The sequence below is a fragment of the Populus trichocarpa genome, chromosome 19, assembly GCF_000002775.5.
Source record: "Populus trichocarpa isolate Nisqually-1 chromosome 19, P.trichocarpa_v4.1, whole genome shotgun sequence".
NCBI classification, from domain to species: Eukaryota; Viridiplantae; Streptophyta; class Magnoliopsida; order Malpighiales; family Salicaceae; genus Populus; species Populus trichocarpa.
Window position 1 is genome coordinate 11,219,739 of NC_037303.2, and position 23,945 is coordinate 11,243,683.

Consider the following 23,945-nt stretch of genomic DNA (forward strand, 5'->3'; position numbering starts at 1 on the left):
AGAGTTAGGCTAAACTGAAAATTTTGCTTTTTCAGATTTAGATCCCAAAGCCTGTTTGAGTAGACTAATAAACCAAGCGACTTCTTCTCTAAAACTATCTAACTCTTCTCGGTATTGGGCTTTTAACTGGGCTCTTTCTTTGTTTTTCATTTGTCTTTTTCGCAGTCGAGTGTTATAAGTGTGTCCAATGGAAAGCCTATATTTCAATAGGAAGTCTATATTTCAACCTGCTAAATAAAAATTATGCAATCATGCACAAGGGGTGATGTTATCAATAAGGAAAATGCAGATTCAATGTGGACTCGCCCTTCACGGGGTGGCAACGGTAGTTTGTTCATGGATTTTAGGGACCCGATGTCGTCATCATGCCAATAAAAGGATCCTTGTCGAGTCTTGCTTAAGTTTGAGCTTTTAATAAACCTTTCAGCTTTCAATTTAAATCAGTTCCTTTTTGTCGACTGTAACAACGCATACTCGTGTATCCTATGTGACGACTGACGACCATTTGCTACTCGATGGTCTTGGAATTCAAGATGCCATATGTTGGGCTTGCCATAGTGAGATTATACAGGGTACAACCTAGAAGGTAGTTCTAGTCATTAAGTGCATCAAGAGGTAGGTTCCTATCTAGTCTCAAAAGGTCTCTCGCATGCTTAGTGATTGTCCTTGAAAGGTCGATATGAGACTTACAAGTAGTATAAAGATACAGGCCTTGAGTAATATCAGATCGGCATACCAATCACTATTGAGTAAACAACCAAGCAAGAATTTGATAGTTTCATGAGTCTTACCTAATCTAAAATCATTGGGGTACCGTTACTTCTTCACTTATCCTAAATTTCAAGGTGTGTGCTCTTGAAGTAATGCATGACAATAAATACACGTGCTAAAGCAGTAAAAAGCAATAACCACTTAAACACAATATAAAAAAATATATTTTTAGCAATTAACAAAAAAAAAATGCAAAGCTTAGTCCTAGAAGTCCCTAGTGGAGTCGTCATTCTGTCACACCCGAACATCGCGACGATCAATTAAAATTTTATTTTTATTTATTGGATAAAGAACGAATATTTGACATCTTGTTCTAGTTCAAAGAGTCGTCACCTATTATTATAGTCACTAAGAATCCTAACTAGTCAACAGAAATTCTATAGTATGGGACTGGTTACGCGAAAGGGAAGATACTTTCACCCCTTTGTCCTACTGAAGTAGACTGCATTGTTGGTCTTGTCTAAAATTGCTAAGAGTTTGTTTTTGTTTCATTCTCATGATCTTTCTATAATATTCCTGACTCTAATGTCAGTGAATATTCGCCTATGAAAATTTCCAACTCTGGCATAGGTAAATATTACGCAAGCCAAAAGGTATGGTATTCCTGACTCTAGCGTCAGTGAATAAATTTGCAAAATTTGTATTAAAAGAAAAGGAAGCTACTAATATTTTTATTTTCTATTCTTTTCTATTTATTTTTCCTAATAAAGAAAGACATGTATTACATATCAGATTTACGTTTAACAGTAAAGGTCCATAGATTGAACATGCAACATAAAAAGACAATACGCAAAGAAAAAAAATAAAACAAAGCGTGAGGGGCCCACAAATAAATAAACGAAGATCCTCAAATTGTTTTGGAATTTTTTTAATATAAAAAAGAGGCTCGTTTGGCTAGATATCAAAAGAAAAAATGGATAAAATACATAGAAAAAACACAAGGGTGTGTTTTACCAAACACACCCTTAGCAAAAAGCAATTGGGCCCTGTTGGGCCTGAGGTCCAGACCAGGCCTACTCTTTTTTTTAGGGGCTGGATCTAGCCCAGCCATACGGGTTGAGCTAGATCCAACAGCTCGGCCGGTCACTGGCCCAAGCTAGTGACCCAGATTCAGCAATCGGGCACACGTGAATTAATTCACGCGTGCTCGCACAGTGCTTGGTTAATTAAATTTGCAGATAGGGAGGGAGAAGAAGGCTTACCTGCTGTTGCGCTTGGAGAGGAGGTTGATGACGCTCCGTAACACTTCCTCTTTTGTTTATTGCTCTTCTGGTTTTTAGCTACTCCTCTCCTTTGCTCCTTCGTTTTCTTTTCCTCTGCCTGGTTTTTTATGTCTCTGTCTCTGTTACTTGTTTGTCCTCTTTTCTTTGTTTTTTTTCTCCTCTTACTTGTTTGTCCTATTTTCTCTGTTTTTTTCTCCCCTTCTCTCTCCCTCTGCCTCTGTTTTTATAGGAATCCAGGCATGAGATTTGGTCCTTATCTTCCTCAGATTATGATTTTCATGTGAAGATAGGATTTGGACTTTGCGTTTTGGTACGACTGGAACGCCAACAGTCCTGCCATTGTTGGACTATTGGTGGTGGCTTCTTTGACATGCTAGTACGTTATGGCAGCGAAGGTGAGTTGGATTAGACAAGGGATAGGTTGTAGGCCATTTAGTATATGCCTCGGTCGAGTTAGGGGGTAATAAGACCCGGTCAGCTATCATTTTCTTTTTTATTTTTTAAGCGGGCTTCTCTGCCTTCAGAAGAAGAAGATGATGAACAGTGACTTTGTAACGACATCGTTTTGGGATGGAAATGTTCGTCTTTCAATTTGGTAACTAAATTTATGACATGTTGCAATCAAGCCCCCATTATTCATGGAAATTTCCTTTTTATTTTTTTAATTTCCCCTAGGTAAATTGCAATTAGACCCTTGCACTTCGACGCTATTTATAAAATAGTCATTGATTTGCAATTTAATTAATTTAATCCTTAATTGACTTTTCAACTTTTAATTCATTCAAAATTACCCTTGGAAAAATCAATTAAACTCCCTATAGTCCCCCGGCCTTTTCACTTTGGTCCTTGGACTTTAATTCTTTGCAATTTTGACCCAAATCAGCCTCAAACTTTGGTATTTTTTCAATTAAGCCCCTGATTTCATTAATTAAACTAATTTCAAGTTCAATTAAGCCTTCAAACTTATCGATTCTTCAATTAAACTCCTGATTTCATTAATAAAACTAATCCAAAGTTTAATTAAGTCTCCAAACTTATCAATTCTTCAATTAAGCTCCTAAAATTGACTCCTAAATTTATAATTTCACCCTGATTAATCCTCAAAACTTTCAAATTGTGTTGTGTTGACCAAAATTTCAATTATTCTTTATTCATTTTATTTTTTTCATTTCATTCATTTTTTTATTATTATTTTTACTATATAAAAATAAAAAATAAAAAGAATCAAAATTTGGGTTATGACATCTTTATTTAGAAAATAATAAAATATAAACGACATTTATTACATAAAAATAAACATTTATATGTTAAACATAGAAGAACAATGATTGTTAAAAGAAAACAGAAAAATAAAAATGAAATTGATCAAGTATAATGGAATCAACTGCATTAAAAGAGTCCTAATAGATCAGGAGATTTAAGAAAGTAGTTGACAACTTAACCAAGCAATTAGGAGCCATGATCGACCAAAAAAAAAAGCAATCAACCACAAGAGTTTGAACTTGCAGGAACCAGAAAGGGTAATTCTTATTAAGAGTGAGTCTTTAATAAAATAATTAATTAAAAGGCACAATATTAACTCAAGATTCATGTGATATCAATAAAAAAAAATTAATTTCCATTAGGTTTTAATAAAATCCCTTTACTTCATACAAAAATTTGTATATGATTAGGATTTACATGTTTAGATAAAATTCAATATTTATACCAATATATGAAGGGTTACATAATCACTATGAAAGATGGTCAACTCAACATACACGATTTCAATTCTTTAATTTATTTAGTTTATCATTTTTATTTATTTACATACTTTTTGCAATTTACCCATTTGCTTTCCTACACTTTAATTCCAATAATCCCTCTCTTTCTTAAAAAAAAAATTATTTTTTTCATTGTGTGGTATTAACTTAGAGCATATAATCTTTTTATAGGTTAAAGGTCTTAGATTGCTTGATTTTTCAAGGTGTCTACCTCCTTTTTTTGATATTAAGTTTTTATTGAGTAGTTTCTCTATCATATATTGATTAGAAAATTACTTGTTGATCAACAAGAAGTGTTGCTACCCAATTTTTGACCCATGTTTTGATAAATTTTCAGAAAAATTCAAAAATAGCGAAAAACATTGAAAATCCAAAAAAATACGTTTTTAATACATTTGCATCGTTTTTTAGCATTTTTAGCATCGTCTCAAAAGAATTTAAATTTTCAAAGATATTTGGAACGCGTTCAACTTTTCACGCGTCATTTTTAAAATCATTGATTTCCCGCATTGAGTCGATGTTGATATTTGCTCGCTTTCAAAAATACAAAAAAAAAATAAGAAAAATCAAAATTTACAAAAAAAAGAGGAAAAGAGAAGGAAAGGAAAAGTTGAGGGACTAGTTTGAAAACCTAGCAAAACTTTTCCTATAAATACCAAGCTACACTGGTTTTTACAAAGGGGGGGGCAATTTTGACAAATAAAAAAGGGGAAGAAAAACCCTAAACCTATCTCTTTCACACCCAGCCGCCGCCACCCACCAGAGAATTTTTTCTTCTCTGCACACAGCCCCCCCGGTGGCCTTCATTTTGCTGACCCGGCCGGTTCCACCGTTTCCTTCCCCTCTCCACTGTTATCCCCCTCACAGACCAGCACACAGCCCCCTCCCTTGCCTCTCATCTGCTCAAGCCGCCGCTCCCTCCTTTAGAACACAAAAACCATCAACAAACCAGCCACGCACCAGATTTCCTTTCTTCCCTCTCGCCGCACACCCATTTACCCCGCAGCAGCTCCCTCAGCCCAAACACAGCCGCCTCTCCCTCCACACCGTAGCCACATCTTCTTCTTCCCTTTCCCCGGTTTTGATTCTGTTTCTTCCAAGCCGCCGCTCACGACCTCACATCACACAAAACACAACAGCCACAACAACACCGCATCCCATCTTCTTCTCCCTGACACCCATCGCCCCATCTCCTTCTTCACCCGAGAGCCCCTCTCTCTCAAGCTCTCCGATTTGCCTCCATCAAGCCACACAGCAGCAGCAGCAGGAGTCCCGTTCACAACCTCCTCCCACCGAAGAACCCAGCGGCGGCCGACAGCAGCAGCACCCACAGACGCCGTCCCGTTCCCCATCTCCTCAGACCCACGGCTCACGCTTCAGCCAGCAGGTTTTTCCTTCCTCAGCCGCCGAACAGCCCCAGCAGCGGCAGCAGCAACCACAGCCACGACAGATCCTCCTTCTCCAGCCGGCTTTCAACAGAGCCCACAGACCGGCCACCAGCAGCAGCAGCCGATCTCCTTCCCCACCGGTCGACAACCTCCAGCGCTCCTTGCTACCAGTACACCGAAGCAGAAGAGAGGAAGATGAACCATAGCAGCTGACCCGGAGCAGATCTAAAAGACCCGAGAAGAATAAATCTGAAATAAAAACTAAGATCAACTGCCTGTGTTGTTGTGTTTCTTTGTTGTTTTGCAGGTCACCGGCGTTGCAGAAGAGAAGAGGAGAATAAGCCAGTTTCGGCCGGCTGCTTTCCCGGCTGCGCGTGAACCCACGCGCCGCCAGCGACGGTGGCGCGTGGAAGGACGCGCCGCCACTGTTCCTGCGCCCAGAAAACTTCCTTGACACTGTTCCGGATGGCAGATGGCAATCCCTGTAATTCCAGATTGTTTTGAAGCTAATTTTAAATTGTTTAATGTAATTTTTGTTTAGTTATTTTTTGAATTTGTATAATTGGTATTGTGAATGTAACAACAAAAGAAAAGAAAAAGAAAATATAGTGAAAGTGTATGGGTGTGTTTATATTTGTTTTATGGATGTTTTATTTTTATTTAAGATAAAATTGTAAAGATTAAAGAAGAATTTAATATTTTGATTGGATCACGGTCAAGAATTATTAACTTACATGTAAGTTGTATTTCTAATATCCGATGAAAAGACAATTATTAAAACTTCTTTAACACATCAAAGTCACATAGCAGCTTACCTCAGGTAGGGTGCGTTAGGGGTGCTAATACCTTCCCTAACCACAACCAGTCCCTTACCCGTGAATCTCTGACAAGACCAGTACATCCGGTTTCCTAGTAGCCTTCAATAAATTACTAGGTGGCGACTCCAACGAAGCAAATAACGCAAAAACGAAAAAGATCGCCAGCCGACGCCGCGCGGATTTTTTAACGTGCGACAGAATGGCGACTCCGCTGGGGAAGGTACTGTTTCTGACAATATTGGACTAAGCTTTGTGTATTTGATGTGTTTAAGTTTTTGCATTTTGTCTTGTTTTATTTTTGTTTTATCCATGTATTTTTAGAATTGTTTCATGCATCACCTGTATTTATTTTTTAAAGCACACACAAGCTTCTAAGTTAGGTGGTGAATTAGCGATCTGCCCTATGACTATTGGTCAGGGTTCAGATGCGTGAAAAACCGAACTCATATCTGAGTGCCTGCTTGGTAATGGTGGGTAGACGTACCTTAACTATTCCTTGCAATGCCCCCATACTGTCTTTACGAAGAACGTCACTGGGCAGATAAGAGACCCTTTTTAGAGACCAAGTAGTAAACCTACCTTTTGTTCACATAATGAATAGAACCTGTCCTTAGGTTGTATGTGTTATTTTTTATTTGCATCAGGGCAAACCCTTCTTAAAGCATCTTGAACTCAAGACTTTTAGGTGACCCAATGGCCGTCACTCAGAAAATTTTCATTGTAAAGTTTGGGCAAGAATCAAGATTCTTGTTTCATCATACAAGAGTTACGACCATATGTCACCCCTCGAAGGGCGAGTTCATCATATAGATTACATGTTCATACATTTTTCATGCATGCACCAGAATGAAAAATAGGTCCCCTACGAGTCTACAACACTCGATTTTGAAGAAAAAAAACATGGAAGATGAAGAGTGTGCTCGCCGTAATGTCTATTTTTAAGAAGAGTTGGAGTTTCTGAATACCAGCTCGACTCGCCTATAGCTTACTCGAGCAAATACTGAAAAATGACTCTAGGAAAGTTCATTCCAACCGACCGTTCATCTTTGTTCAAAACCCAACAACGACTCAGCCTGAAGAAATTGGAGGCAAACATTGGTCAATATGCCTCAACGCAATCCAACGTTTCTGCAAACGTTTTTGTGGGAAGGCTAACCGAAGGGGAATTGCACCACCGGTGCATAATGGAGCCTTTTCTTGTTCAAAAAAAAAAACAAAAAAAAAAAAAAAAAAAAAACCACCTCAGTTTGATCATGCCTGCAAAACTTCTTGATTTTTGTTTCAACCTGTTCCAATTTTTGTTGGTAATTTGGCTCGCAATTTCATAAGACTTTCCCTGTCAAATGAGCCTTTCTTGTTAAATAAGATCATGTGTTTTCCGGTCTTCATGACACACCTTCATTTTTGTTGTTTCATGCAAATAACTCATTGAGCATAACCGTTGAGCATGAAAGCATAACACCAAGAATCTTTAGGTGTGTTTCCCTTTTCTTCCAAAACTATGCATGATCACACATGTTCACAAGGATTTTTGGGAATTCAAAGTTTAGTACAAAAATAGAAATCATGTTGATATTTGTCTGAAACAAACGAGTTCTGGAAATTCAGGTGATTCCTTGGAAAGGTAACCATACACCTCAAAAAAAAAAAAAAACACTATGAAGTGACTCCAAAAGCGGAATTTTATTTGAATGAATAATGAGAAATCACGTTGCATACTGCATGAAAGCAAGGCTTACCGATCCTGAATGCATGAGTTTGAAATGAAGAAAGGCCATCTTTGATAATCCGTTCACGAGGCTAAAATTTATCATTTATAGTCCCCTTTTGAGCCTAATGTTTTTCTTGAGATAAATAACCTTGGCTAGGATCACACCCCACACTGGGGGCAAGTGCAAGAGACAGAAAAAAACCCGCAATGATGGAAAGCGCCCAAACAACACTGGAGGGCATAAAAGAAAATTCTCAATCATCAAAAGTGCCCAAACAAAGCTTGGGGGCATGAAGAAAAAAAATCCAAAGGATCCAAAAATTTTGAGCAAAAAAAACCTAATACAACGATGCTCAAAATCAAATGAAGAAAACAAAAAAGAGAAAGAGTCCAAGCCCAACACTAGGGGGCACGATAGACCATTTTGGAAAGACATTCCAAAGACAAAAGGTCAGCAAACAAGCACAAGTGATCCTTAGTCTTGAAATCCCTTAAACACCTTTTGAGCTTGTAAATATCCTTTTTCTTCATAACCAATAGCCCAAGCCTACATTACGTGCCTAATCAAGCCCTTTTTGATCAAAGGCAAGCAATCTGGATCGGTAGGCAGTGTTTTCTCATGCGAAACAAAATCATTATTCATGCAAATAAAATGAATGCTTTGAAGACCGGTTCTCGGTAACTCTCAAATTAAATCTTAAACTTTTTTTGACCAACCAAATGTCACTTCATATTTTTCACCAAAAGCAAAACAAAAAGTTTTCATCACTTCTGGAAACCTCTCCATAGGAATCACTTGAATTTCTTCAGAATGAGTTTGCTTTGAATCAATGTCAAAATGATTTCTGTGTCTGGAATAGTTTTGGAATTCCAAAAATTCTGCATGAAAACAACTCTTTGTCAAACCTTCCTTCACATAGCCTCATCCCCAAACCCGAATTGAACACTTGGGGGCATGATCAAGCTTGGGGGCAATCGAAAAATGCATGGTAAGGCTGGCTCCATGATTCCCTTTCTAAGAATAATCGGGCAAAATTGACAACTCTTGAGATCAAGGGTAGAGGACAAAGAAGTATGATAACATCAAATCTTTCCTAGAGGTCAAGATCACAAAATGTAACTCGAGTAAGCAAGAGCGAAAAAGTCATCGAAGTTTACTACCAACACTTCAACTTTTGAGAAAAGAAAGACACCATGAAGAAATGGGGACCTATATTTCTCAGGTACGTGTACATGCATATTAATCATAATGCGTTGTTTTCAACATTGTCATATCGGTGTTTCATCATCACTTTTTGGGGTAGTGCGTTTTATAACTCTACTTCCTTTTGAGTGCGCCTTTGAGCCCTCACCAACATTTCTTTGGGTAGGTCACCCGTAACAATGAGACCATTATTTTATTTTATTTTATTTTTTGAAAAAAAAAAAGAAAAAAAACATCATTTTTTCTGGGTAGGTCACCCATCACAATGAGACCACCATTTTCCACCTGGGTAGGTCACCCATAACAATGAGACCACTTCATATTTTTCTCATCTTCCATCTGGGTAGGTCACCCATTACAATGAGACCGCTTCATATTTTTCTATCCTCCACCTGGGTAGGTCACCCATAACAATGAGACCACTTCACATTTTTTCTATCTTCCACCTGGGTAGGTCACCCATTATAACACGACCACTTCACATTTTTTCTATCTTCCACCTGGGTAGGTCACCCATTATAACGCGACCACTTCACATTTTTTCTATCTTCCACCTGGGTAGGTCACCCATAACAATGAGACCACTTCACATTTTTTCTATCTTCCACCTGGGTAGGTCACCCATTATAACGCGACCACTTCATATTTTTTCTATCTTCCACATGGGTAGGTCACCCATAATAATGAGACCGCTTCATATTTTTCTCATCTTCCATCTGGGTAGGTCACCCATAACAATGAGACCATTTCACATTTTTTCTATCTTCCACCTGGGTAGGTCACCCATTATAACGCGACCACTTCACATTTTTTCTATCTTCCACCTGGGTAGGTCACCCATAACAATGAGACCACTTCACATTTTTTCTATCTTCCACCTGGGTAGGTCACCCATTATAACGCGACCACTTCATATTTTTTCTATCTTCCACATGGGTAGGTCACCCATAATAATGAGACCGCTTCATATTTTTCTCATCTTCCATCTGGGTAGGTCACCCATAACAATGAGACCATTTCACATTTTTTCTATCTTCCACCTGGGTAGGTCACCCATTATAACGCGACCACTTCACATTTTTTCTATCTTCCACCTGGGTAGGTCACCCATTATAATGAGACCGCACTTCACATTCTTTCCATTTGGGTAGGTCACCCATCATAATGAGACCGTTTTCCACATTATTTTTTCTGGGTAGGTCACCCATTATAATGAGACCGCACATCATTTTTCTTGGGTTCGTCACCCATACAATGAGACCATCATTTTTCTGGGGTTCGTCACCCATACAATGAGACCATCATTTTTTTCTTGGGTTCGTCACCCATACAATGAGACCATCATTTTTCTTGGGTTCGTCACCCATACAATGAGACCATCATTTTTCTGGGGTTCGTCACCCATACAATGAGACCATCATTTTTTTCTTGGGTTCGTCACCCATACAATGAGACCATCATTTTTCTGGGGTTCGTCACCCATACAATGAGACCATCATTTTTCTGGGGTTCGTCACCCATACAATGAGACCATCATTTTTCTGGGGTTCGTCACCCATACAATGAGACCATCATTTTTTCTTGGGTTCGTCACCCATACAATGAGACCATCATTTTTCTTGGGTTCGTCACCCATACAATGAGACCATCATTTTTCTTGGGTTCGTCACCCATTATAATGAGACCATTTGTTCCACATTCTTTGTTTTGGTTTAATGAGGTCGCCAGATGGGATCTCATGTAGCTTTGGTTAAAGGGAATCGCCAGATGGGATTTCAGGTTGACCGAGCTACACACATTTTTTAGTTCCAGTTGAATGAGGTCGCCAGATGGGATCTCATGTAGCTTTGGTTAAAGGGAATCGCCAGATGGGATTTCAGGTTGACCGAGCTACCACACATTTTTTAGTTCCAGTTGAATGAGGTTGCCAGATGGAATCTCATGTAGCTTTGGTTAAAGGGAATCGCCAGATGGGATTTCAGGTTGACCGAGCTACCACACATTTTTTAAGTTCCACTTTAATGAGGTCGCCAGATGGGATCTCATGTAGCTTTGGTTAAAGGGAATCGCCAGATGGGATTTCAGGTTGACCGAGCTACACACATTTTTTTAGTTTTGGTTTAATGAGGTCGCCAGATGGGATCTCATGTTGGTTCTGGTTAAAGGGGATCGCCGGACGGGATCTCAGGTTAACCCAACCACGCAGATTTTGGTTTTGGTTCAAGGAGATCGCCCGATGGGATCTCAGGACAAAACGGAAAAAAAAAAGATTTTCTTTACAAAGCTTACTATGCAAAACATTGAGGAGTTTTGCTTCGTAAGCATTGTAAAGAGGGGGCATCTGTTGCTACCCAATTTTTGACCCATGTTTTGATAAATTTTCAGAAAAATTCAAAAATAGCGAAAAACATTGAAAATCCAAAAAAATACGTTTTTAATACATTTGCATCGTTTTTTAGCATTTTTAGCATCGTCTCAAAAGAATTTAAATTTTCAAAGATATTTGGAACGCGTTCAACTTTTCACGCGTCATTTTTAAAATCATTGATTTCCCGCATTGAGTCGATGTTGATATTTGCTCGCTTTCAAAAATACAAAAAAAAAATAAGAAAAATCAAAATTTACAAAAAAAAGAGGAAAAGAGAAGGAAAGGAAAAGTTGAGGGACTAGTTTGAAAACCTAGCAAAACTTTTCCTATAAATACCAAGCTACACTGGTTTTTACAAAGGGGGGGCAATTTTGACAAATAAAAAAGGGGAAGAAAAACCCTAAACCTATCTCTTTCACACCCAGCCGCCGCCACCCACCAGAGAATTTTTTCTTCTCTGCACACAGCCCCCCCGGTGGCCTTCATTTTGCTGACCCGGCCGGTTCCACCGTTTCCTTCCCCTCTCCACTGTTATCCCCCTCACAGACCAGCACACAGCCCCCTCCCTTGCCTCTCATCTGCTCAAGCCGCCGCTCCCTCCTTTAGAACACAAAAACCATCAACAAACCAGCCACGCACCAGATTTCCTTTCTTCCCTCTCGCCGCACACCCATTTGCCCCGCAGCAGCTCCCTCAGCCCAAACACAGCCGCCTCTCCCTCCACACCGTAGCCACATCTTCTTCTTCCCTTTCCCCGGTTTTGATTCTGTTTCTTCCAAGCCGCCGCTCACGGCCTCACATCACACAAAACACAACAGCCACAACCACACCGCATCCCATCTTCTTCTCCCTGACACCCATCGCCCCATCTCCTTCTTCACCCGAGAGCCCCTCTCTCTCAAGCTCTCCGATTTGCCTCCATCAAGCCACACAGCAGCAGCAGCAGGAGTCCCGTTCACAACCTCCTCCCACCGAAGAACCCAGCGGCGGCCGACAGCAGCAGCACCCACAGACGCCGTCCCGTTCCCCATCTCCTCAGACCCACGGCTCACGCTTCAGCCAGCAGGTTTTTCCTTCCTCAGCCGCCGAACAGCCCCAGCAGCGGCAGCAGCAACCACAGCCACGACAGATCCTCCTTCTCCAGCCGGCTTTCAACAGAGCCCACAGACCGGCCACCAGCAGCAGCAGCCGATCTCCTTCCCCACCGGTCGACAACCTCCAGCGCTCCTTGCTACCAGTACACCGAAGCAGAAGAGAGGAAGATGAACCATAGCAGCTGACCCGGAGCAGATCTAAAAGACCCGAGAAGAATAAATCTGAAATAAAAACTAAGATCAACTGCCTGTGTTGTTGTGTTTCTTTGTTGTTTTGCAGGTCACCGGCGTTGCAGAAGAGAAGAGGAGAATAAGCCAGTTTCGGCCGGCTGCTTTCCCGGCTGCGCGTGAACCCACGCGCCGCCAGCGACGGTGGCGCGTGGAAGGACGCGCCGCCACTGTTCCTGCGCCCAGAAAACTTCCTTGACACTGTTCCGGATGGCAGATGGCAATCCCTGTAATTCCAGATTGTTTTGAAGCTAATTTTAAATTGTTTAATGTAATTTTTGTTTAGTTATTTTTTGAATTTGTATAATTGGTATTGTGAATGTAACAACAAAAGAAAAGAAAAAGAAAATATAGTGAAAGTGTATGGGTGTGTTTATATTTGTTTTATGGATGTTTTATTTTTATTTAAGATAAAATTGTAAAGATTAAAGAAGAATTTAATATTTTGATTGGATCACGGTCAAGAATTATTAACTTACATGTAAGTTGTATTTCTAATATCCGATGAAAAGACAATTATTAAAACTTCTTTAACACATCAAAGTCACAAAGCAGCTTACCTCAGGTAGGGTGCGTTAGGGGTGCTAATACCTTCCCTAACCACAACCAGTCCCTTACCCGTGAATCTCTGACAAGACCAGTACATCCGGTTTCCTAGTAGCCTTCAATAAATTACTAGGTGGCGACTCCAACGAAGCAAATAACGCAACAACGAAAAAGATCGCCAGCCGACGCCGCGCGGATTTTTTAACGTGCGACAAGAAGCATATAAAATATTAATTTATAATAAAAAAAAATAATGAAAAAAAAAATCTACAGTATAATATCATTTTACTTTAAGGTCCTTAGTAAGTTAATGACAATATAGTAGATATAAATGATATGGATCTTTATTTTTTAGAATTAATCATTTTTTAATAAAATAGCAAAATAAAGTGATGCGATATGTTTTTCTTTTTAAAAAAATGGAAAATAATTTAAAATTTAAATTCAACATGAATGGAGAATTTTAAATACATCATATATTTTTTAAAACTCGTATTAATTATTTATTTCAGTTTTAAGATAGATTTCTTTATTATTCTCAATCAATAAAAAAATATACATCAATACTAAATTGTAAAAAAATAAAGAATGCTATAAAAATTAAACAAAACTTGGGTTAAGGATTTTTCTTATATATTATATCTATTATTATTTTTATTTAAACATAATATAAAGAAATATAATTACAATAACTACAACAATCCAAATTAAAGGTGTAAAACGTTTTAAGTTTTAGGCTCATTTCCAGTGAAATTATTTTCTTTCGCCGAAGGGGACAGAAAAGAGTCGTGTATGAGAGAACCTTTGTTGAAAATGTCGTGCAAACTCCTTTAAAACATTATTGTCCTCGAGAAACTGAAGTGGACTAGACATCAACATTATCGTCCTCGAGAAACTGAAGTGGACTAGACATCAACATTATCGTCCTCGAGAAACTGACATTAATACTGTCAAGACATCAGTTTATAACCCAAATTTGTGGACCATGGAGAAGATGCTTTTTTACTTTTCGTTTTCCTTCGAGGTATAATTATTTGACTGCCCTTGAGATTTTATGTTCTTAAACTTGCATTTACGGTTTTTTCATCATTTCATTATGATTTTTTTATAATTATTAATTATACTTGGAGGTAATTAAATCTTTTAACATATATAATATATTTTACAAGAAAAGATAAAAGGGGCATCATGCTAGCGAAATACACATACTAGTAAGTGGGAGGAACTCGTACCGTTCAGATAACCTAAAAAGTACTGACTTTTTCAACAGTCAAACATCCTGTTTTAGAATGGTATTAGGAGTGGCACACCAGGATTATTTTAGTGGCGGGGCGCATGTTGGCAATGAATCTTTCTTTTAACATCTTTTTTTTTTCTATTATTGATATCTATGTAATTCAATTTGTTTTTATGGGTATGTTTGGAAATGTGATTGTAGTTATTTTTTAAAATATTTTTTATATTGAAATATATTAAAATAATATTTTTTTTATTTTTTAAAAATTATTTTTGAAATCAGCGCATCAAAATGATTCAAAACATATAAAAAAAATTAATTTTTTTTAAAAAATTAATTTTTTTAGAAATGCAGGTTAGAGACTTCTATCAAGGAGGAGATTGTAGACAAGCTATATCATTTATTTATTTCTTTGTTTATTTATTTTGGTCGTCGATTGATAATAAATTAATAAACCTTAAAATGTTGAAATCGCAGCGATCCATGTTAAGGCGAGGGCCAAAGAATCACCAGATGTCATTATATTTTATTTCTTCACTCATTTTCAATGGAATTATTTTACTTTTTCAAAAAGATTGAAAATGATAACTTTTATGCAAGATTTTTATGAAATCATTACCGTAGTGGCAATAAAGTTGAAGTTCTTTGTCAACATTAAACGCCACCAAAGTGGTGGTCATCAACCACCCACGAGACAGCCTGATGTTCGGTCGTGGTCATGAAATCAATTTCGCCGTTTCAAGGACAGTTTATAGCCAACGTAGGTGGTATTTGTCACATTTTTCATGAATCTTGTCTTCTATCAACAGGCATCAATAATAGCGTTTGGTATTATTTATACACACAAATCTAAAATTAAAAAGAAATATATTTCTCTTCTTGAAAACACTATTCATCACTCACAAGTTATATGTTTACAAAAGATTTAGAGTTGGGAGACCAAAATTAAAAAAAAAATAAATAGAACACCAAGGCCTTTTTCTTTTAAAAAATAGTTACATCGCCTTCTAGCCTAAAATATATCAAAAAATCATTTTCAGTCCTTTAGTTTTACAATTATATGTTTTGGAATAAAACTTATTTTGTTTACATTTTAGTTCTTAAGCTTAAAAGAGAGTAAAAGAGGTTGATTCTGATGAAAAAAATAGATAAGTTTGGTGTCAAAGTGTTTCATAGACAAGATGAATGCGATTGAGGTGTTTTTAGGCATTTCATGTTGCAAAATAAAATAGATTACGGTTGAAAGATGTTTTTCTTCCTAAATTGATTTTTTTTTACCAAATTTGAATTATTATTTTTTTGGGTTAGGGTATTCTAATTATTATTTTTTTGGGTTCATGGTTAAAAAAAATTCACTCCTTGAAAAACACATTGACAACGCTATGATATCGTTTTACATATAAAAGTTTTTTTAGTTTGACCTGCAATGTAGTATGGGCTAATAATAAAGTTAATATCTATATTTAACCCATTATCTATGAGTATAGATTCTAGATACTGTAATTTGACTCCATTGGTTTTGGGTTTCCTTTTAGGTACTCATTACCCTAATTGATGTAAATCTTATGATTACGTGATCACACAACTCACAACAAAATTGATAACTCCCTCAAGAAAGCTGAATAATCAGGTTTGGTTGAACCTTGACTCAGATTTAACCTGTAACTAAGAACTGAAATATAAGTATCCCAAATATTAATTAAAACAACAAATAAACCTTAATAAATATTCAAATTAATACAAGTTATCAAAATAGCTCCAAACCCATATCTTTTAGCATTGGATCCCTTATACACGAATTTGAAACTTGTAGAAAGAAAAGTATCCCTTTGTACCATCCATTAATCTTTTTTCCTTGCATGAAAGATGTTGTCTTGAATGCTGAAGCTTCTTCCTTTATTTAGTCAAAAGTATGCCTTCAAAAATAAAAAAGAAAAGTGGTTAAAATATCTCTTCTAAATAGCCTCTCATAATCTCCATTTTAAATAAGAAAATCTTGCAAGAGAAAGGAAAAAAAACAACAAGGAAAGTTATCCAATTCTAGCCACCCCTTGTGATCCATGTTAAGGAAGGAATCCTTGCCCATCATGAAAAAATAATATTTCCTCTTCAAGTCAATCTTTGTCACCTCTTTGTTTCTCTTTTTAGTTAGGATATTTGATATATCATTGTAGAAAATATATCACAACACCTTAATTAGTCCAAACTAACTTTGGACTCCATATGACCCAAATTCATACACATTAATATGACTCAAATCATACTTGATACAAGCTCCTAACAAGCTTACTTTGCTGTCCAAATTAGACCCATACATGGGTTACTCAAATCTAGCTGAATGCAACATTAATGACCTTGAACCAAACCCCTCATCATACATAACTCAAGGCTGACTAAACCCACTCCATGCTAAAACCCTCTCATGGCCGAATGGTTTCCAAGCTAGAAATCTTCCATGGCTAATTATCATATGATCAATCTATGCAAAGTTTAAGAACATCTTAAAATATAAAATTGTTTAATTATTATTAAAACTACAACTCCAACTCCATAAAAATCAAATTTTCATATAGCATCCAAAAAAAATTTAGGCTTCCTTTTCACATTTCAAATGAGTAATTCCATAAAAAAATCAATATAAATAAGAAATTAATGAATAATACATGAGTTATCTTCATTAAAAGTTATAAAGATTATTCATATATTTTTCATAATATAAGTTTCATAGCTTCTTCACCACTATCAATATCATCAAATATGTTAAAATCATTATTTGAATAATCTAGTATTGTCTCATTTAAAAACAATACATATACAATAAAAGTTTTCATTTTACTTCAATAAATTATATATATATATATATATATATATATATATATATATAAAGCATGAAAAAAATGCAATATTTATTAAACCACCTTTATTTAGTAGCTTTCATGATTTTCAGATGGAGTTTACTACAATGAAAACTCACCAATCTATTGCACGTACTAAAAGAAAGCTCTAAAGCAACAATAAATACATAGATAGATGATAAATCTCTAGCAATGCATTGGAAGTTTAGATATTTTACACCTTGAACCTTCCATCATGAGAAAATATCAAAGTCACCTTCATTTGCAAAACATTATCATCTAAGTGATGGTGCAATTCATTTTTAACATTTTAAGTTTTTATTCCTTTTATTTGCATCACTTAACTATCAAATTCAATCAATGAACTATTACTTGAACCAATAGAGGTAGCACCTGAATGATTAGATATAGATTATTGAAGACTACCTTTCTTTTGCTTTGAAACATAAAAATCCATAAATGATAACAAAGACAATGAATCTTTTCAAGGAGGTTCACATGCTCTTTCTATATTTAACCAAATTCATTTTGTATTATGGATTAGTTACAACTATATAACCTATTATTCAACTAATAGAACCCCAATATTTATCAATAATTTTCAAACATGTCCATTGTTATTTCTTATGCCACCTTTATACCTTATGTAGATAAGAAACTCATTTTTGCAATTTCAATTTAATCTCACAAATTTACAAGTTCATTATAGGATACTTTGTCCTAGAAACAATTTTAGTGACTTTATAAAACAACTTGAAGCTATCATAAGTTACATTGAAAAACTCTCAATCAAATCATTTGGAAGACTGTATAAAATATGGGCACAACACCACATATAAATCAAATAACTATTTTATTCATATGTAAATATATCGAATCAAAATCATTTAAAAGATTTTTATATTCAAAGTTTCATTATTCAAGTCATGCAATATATTTATAAATTAGAACATTTTTAATCATTAAATACGTCGAATTCCATATCATTGGGCTATTAAGACCCTTTATATGGTTATAGAAATATGAATGTGACATGTTGCTTTTTGGAAGGCCATGCTCGTAGGTCTAGCCTTTAAAAAAGATCGTAGGCATGTATGCCTGTTTTTCTGAAAAAAGATGAGGACAATGCCTGCAATATTTTCTAGCTACTTCTAATGGTAAAAATTGGGGGTCCTAGTTCTTCGACCCCTAGAGCCTATTTTTCAACATTTCTTCATCTAAACCCATATATGAACCTTCATAACTTTATATCAAACAAAAAAAAAACACTTTAGTTAGGCTAAAAATCCAAAATTAAAGTAAGTCAAAACAAACTTGTTGGATCTTGGTTTACTTTTTTCAATATGATTAAAGAGTCAAAACATCTCCATTAAATTCTCATCTTCAAAATGGACCTATTAATACTATGATTTGGGTTTTTATGATTACAATAAAGCAAGTTGAAAGCTTCTCTCTTGTCTTTCATGTGTCTCTCTCACCTCCCTCAACTATTAAAGACTGAAATGTAAGAGAAATAAAGTTCTGAGATTAAAATGTAGATTTTTAAAATAAAAGGGATAGAAAAATATGTATTTTGAATAGTGCAAATAAAAAAACACTCTTTTTGTAATAATGATATGTAATATAATGCTTTTAACTATAATCCTCATTTTTAAGTTTTTTAACTGTAATCTATAGTTTTATTTTTTAATAATGATATGTAATATAATGCTTGAATAATCCATGTCACAACATATATGTGAGAACATGCATAATAAAACACATCCTAACACTTAAAGCTATGATAACATAATTTTTAAGGATGAAAAATAAAATAAAAAGAGATAAAGTGTAATAATCCAATAGCAAAGTAAAAAAAAAAATTAAGTATATGAAAAGGTAAAAAAACAATTATGAGTAATAATGTGAACATTTTAACTAGTCTTGTTCACGAACAGTGAAACCCTAAGTTATTTTAATTTATCTTTTAATTAATTTTAATTTAAATAAATATGGATGTTTCAATATAGTGCAAGATAGAAGTTGCAACATACGAAATCCAAGTGAGATAAGGGTTCACCACTAAATGACTAAGTTAGCTAGTCTCTGGTCTTGGTGAGAGAAATTTGTGTATGGATCTTTATTAAGAACAAACTAGACAGGTGGCTCGAAGATATCAAGATGATGCAAATATTTTTTGAAACAAATCTAAGATTCTAATATTCTGGTCATTGACTCGAATGAGTTTAATAAACTCGGTTAATTTAATAATATAATTAGAAAATAAGATATTGACAATAAATAAAGTAAAAAAAAACAATAAAGATTCAATTTAAAAGATGAACGGTTGACAATATTATGAAAATATATTTTTACAATATTTCTAAAACATCTCAATAATTTTATTTGTTAACATAGTAAAAATTAAATGAGAATGAAATAATTGTATAGAAAAAAAATGAATCTCAATTCCCAGCAAATAAAATGATGAATGACAAAATTGAAATAAAAAATTAAAAAAAAAACAAAAAAGAAATTGACCCGAGTCTGCTTAAGACATCACATAGGTGAATTTTTAGAAGTATATTCTCCATAAAAAACCAGACATGATAATGTTTTATCATCCGACTTGAGCAAAATTCAAACCAAATCTATAACAAAGTCGTAAGACTAGGATAACTTTGTAGAAAGTAGACTGAATAAAATCATGAAACTCAATTTTCAAACTTATCTAATATTGAAAAGAAAAATTATATATAAAAAAAAAGGAATGGAAATGAAAAATCCGAGTCAAACTTGATGGACTTGTTGAATCTATGACTGAGATATGATATCAGGATAACTCTATATAAAGAAAAGGTAAAAAAACAAAGAATACCAATTTCCAACAAACCTAATGATGATGGATGAAATTAAAAAATAAAAAAAATAAAAAAGACCAAAGTCAACTCAGTCCAACCATCAAAACTTGTGACACGATTCATGAGGCTGGATCACAGTATAAATGGCAAGCCCGAAATAATAACAATGTAAAATTCACAACCAACCAAAATAATTAGGGATAAACATAAAAAAAAGATTTAAAAAGGGATAAAAAGGAAAAAAAAAATATAGATCTGAAAATAATAAGAATCAAATTTGACACAAAAAGAAGATAAAATCAAATCATAAGGGATGTAATTGAAAAACAATTTCAATTAATAGAAAGATAAGAAAAAATAAAAATAACAATCAAAAGAATGAGGATAAAATTTGATATAAAAATCAAATGTCAAGGGATGAAATTGAAAAAAAAAATCAATAAAGGATTCAAAACCAAATACTTTACAATTAAAAAATGATGATCAAATCTGATATAAAAATCAAATATCAAGGGATGAAATTAAAAAACAAAACCTCAATAAATGATTCAAGATCAAATACATTGTAATCAAAAGAATAAGGATCTAATTTGACCCAACAAACAAATAAACATACCTAATTTTTTGTTTTTTTTTGCAAATGGTTTACATGTTTTTCTAGAAAGAGAGAGAAGAAAGAAAAAAGAGAAAAAAAAACATATGGCCAGAGCTCAACCGCTGGTCTTCTGACAACACGCACCTCACCACTATAATGGAACAGTGAGGCGCATCAAACGTCGTTTAGGATGACGACATTTAGAGTTTTTTCGGCACTGCATGCACCACCCGAATGGTGCTAGTAGCACCATCCACTTTTTAATTTAAATAATATTTTATATATTTTAATAGACTCTGCATGCACCACCATCAAAACATGTTTTTTTTTTCTTTCAAGGCTAATTTAGTAATTACATTGTGTATGAGAGATATAAAAATACCAACTAACCCTCACCATTCATGTAATGACTAATGTGTCTCATAAAAAAGACCTTACTACCTCTAAATCCAAGCTAAGTGAGTTACCCTTTAAAAGTAAAATAATAATTTCACTGTGTAAATGTATAATGAAATATGAGCAAGTGGACATAGTAAATCTCTAAGCTCTTTTAGGTTTTTGTGTAATGTAACTAATTTATCCACCACTTTCTTTCTTTCATGTTTCTTGGGGTGAGGAAACTCTATATCACAACAAAATATTTAATCAAATCCTTGTATAAAGAAAAATATTCAATAAGTGTCTATAGATTAATTTAAAAACTAAATTAAAATTAAATTTAAATAATAAGTGGAGATTTTTGAAAAGGTTCAATATTGAATTTTTTTTAATCACTTTTAATTCATTTTTCCAAACAAATATTGTATAAGCAATGCTTATCTACTGTAATGGTTAGTACAAGGATGAACTAGGTCGTAAAGCCCTTTACGTCTAGTCTCTCGTCTACCTGCATAGCTCATTTTCTCTTTCTAGTGAGTTGTCAAGTCTTAGACATGATAGTTGTTTTTAATGTGTTTTTCTAATTTAAATTTTTTTTTTTTTATTTTTTAAAAATTATTTTTGATATTAGTATATTAAAATAATATGAAAATATCAAAAAATATTAATTTAAAACAAAAATAAAATATAAAAAAATCAATTTTTTTTTAAAAATATAAAAACAAATAGACCCTAAAAACCATCACAAACAAACAAATAGATTGTAGGATTTGTTTATCCGAGAACTTATTTGTTTTTTTTTAAAGTGTTTTTGAAAAAAATTAAATTTTTTAAAAAATTTTAATTACTTTTTTGTGTTTTTATATTATTTTGATATGCTAATATTAAAAATAAATTTTTTTTAAAAAAATATTATTTTAATATATTTCTAAACAAAAATTAAATTTTCAAAATATATATAATGGACGTCAAAACAGCCTCTCGAGTAACGACCATCGTAAACTTCCTGCTGGCCAACAATAACTAAGCACCCTTATGTTGGAAATTTAGATTGCATTCCAAATTCGGTCTGTAAGCAACACCTTCCTTTTCATTTGGTAAACAGCAGCATTTTCTCAGCGTCTTTAACTTTCGCAGAGGAGACTTTATTCCATTTCTCTATGCCAAGCATCACTTATTGAATGCCCATTTCTAATGTCAGCAATGCCCTGCCAAGCACCTTTCTGCATTTTGTTTTCCTCTCAAAAACAACGTGAAGCACCTCTATATTCTCCTCGTCTCCGTATTCATCTTCCAATCGTTAAAATCCGTACCAGCTGCCTGCCTCGAACATGATCAATGGAGTCTATTGGCATTCAAGCCGGGTATAACCCATGGGCTACCCGACAAACCTAAGAGGTACAGGGATGGCTTAACTTGCACCATCGACAACCGGGTTAACACCATATCACTCCATGGGCTACCTGACAAACCAAAGAGGTTCTTAACAGGTACGATCTCATCATCTCTAGTCGAAGTCCTGAACGTTGATGGTATTTGTATTTTCAAAACCATAACATTGCGGGTAAATTCCCGGATCTTTTATTCGGGTTGCCCAAGCTCGAATACAACATGATGTGTGTATGGAGAACAACAAGAGCTCGGGCACCTTCTACTGCCATAGGCAAGATGACCCAACTGGAGGCCCTTTGTTTATCAGGCAACCAATTCACGGGGTAAATACCGAGTACAGTATCGGAGTTAACCGAGCTGACTCTGCTCAAACTTGATAACAGTTACTCACTGGCCCAATTCCTCTTGGAATTTGCAAGCTAAAAAAGCTGAGTTTTTTTAGTCTACGAAATTAGTAAGAAACTCACTGGCTCCATTCCTGATGTTTTCTCACCGTTCACTGACCTTGGGATTATTGAACTTTCCCATAACAAATTTTCTGGTAAATTACCAAATTCAGTAGCCTCCCTAGCTCCAGAGCTGGCTTATCGTGAACTGGGCCACAAAGCATTGACGGGAATAGTCCCAAGTTTTCTTGGAAATTAACTTCGAGGCACCAGAAACTTGATATTTCTTAGAACAACTTCACAGGAACTGTGCCAGAAAGTTTTGGAAACATGACAAAATTTTCAATCTTGATCTGTCTCTTAACTCTCTTGTAGACCCATTTCCTGTAATGAATGTTAAAATGTATTGAGTCAGTTGATTTCTCATATACTAAGTTAAACCTCAAGCAAATATCAAATGGGTAATATAATCAAATATAATTCTAAGCTAAAAAATAATTATGTGCTTATTTATTATATTAGAATTTATTATACAAAACTTGTTAGAAATAGCAAGGGTTAGTTATTTACGTTCCTTTTATATATATATATATATATATATATTGTTGAAAATAATACAAGATAATAACTAAAAGATTGTAGCTTAGAGTAATTTCATTTTATTTCTTAAACTAATTCTCTTCATTGTTCTATTATAGTATTATTAGAATTTATTGTATAATTGCACTTATGGCTACTTCATAAAATAAATCTCTTTCACAAACCTCTCTTATATAATAATTCATGGCAAAGCCTACCTTAGTGCCACAACCCTCTTGCAACCCTAATGACATCAGCTCCATATCATTATTATTTCATGATAGTTGCATTCTTCGACATGTTCACCACTATACTTTTCTGAAACTTATAAGCAACTACTGTATCTTTTGAAAAGCACAAGTTCAACCATTTTTGATAAGTCATGGCTTATTTCAATTCATCTATGGTAGCCACCTGTGTCCTACTAAAATTATCATCACTAATAACATAATAGAAGTTAATCCAACTAATATTATACGAGTACAACAGGATTAATTACTCATGAGCACACTAATTGCCTCCCTCTCCATTAAGTTACTGTCTGTGCTTATTGGTTGTACCACATCTCA

General features: G+C 34.8%; 2 long non-coding RNA genes across 2 annotated transcripts in view; one reads left to right on the top strand and one right to left on the bottom strand.

Annotated features, from left to right (window-relative positions):
- Positions 1-9,311: 9,311 nt before the first annotated feature.
- LOC127904742 (uncharacterized) lies at positions 9,312-10,012 on the bottom strand. The gene is made up of 3 exons (XR_008058154.1): positions 9,919-10,012; positions 9,649-9,702; positions 9,312-9,432 (listed from the first exon to the last, which is right to left on the bottom strand). It is a non-coding gene; the product is annotated as an uncharacterized LOC127904742 (long non-coding RNA).
- A 12,009-nt stretch (positions 10,013-22,021) lies between these two features.
- Positions 22,022-23,945, top strand: part of LOC112326159 (uncharacterized) — a 28,705-nt gene continuing 26,781 nt past the window's right edge. The window contains exon 1 of the long non-coding RNA XR_008058153.1: positions 22,022-22,509. This is a non-coding gene — a long non-coding RNA (uncharacterized LOC112326159). The remainder of the gene's footprint in view (positions 22,510-23,945) is intronic.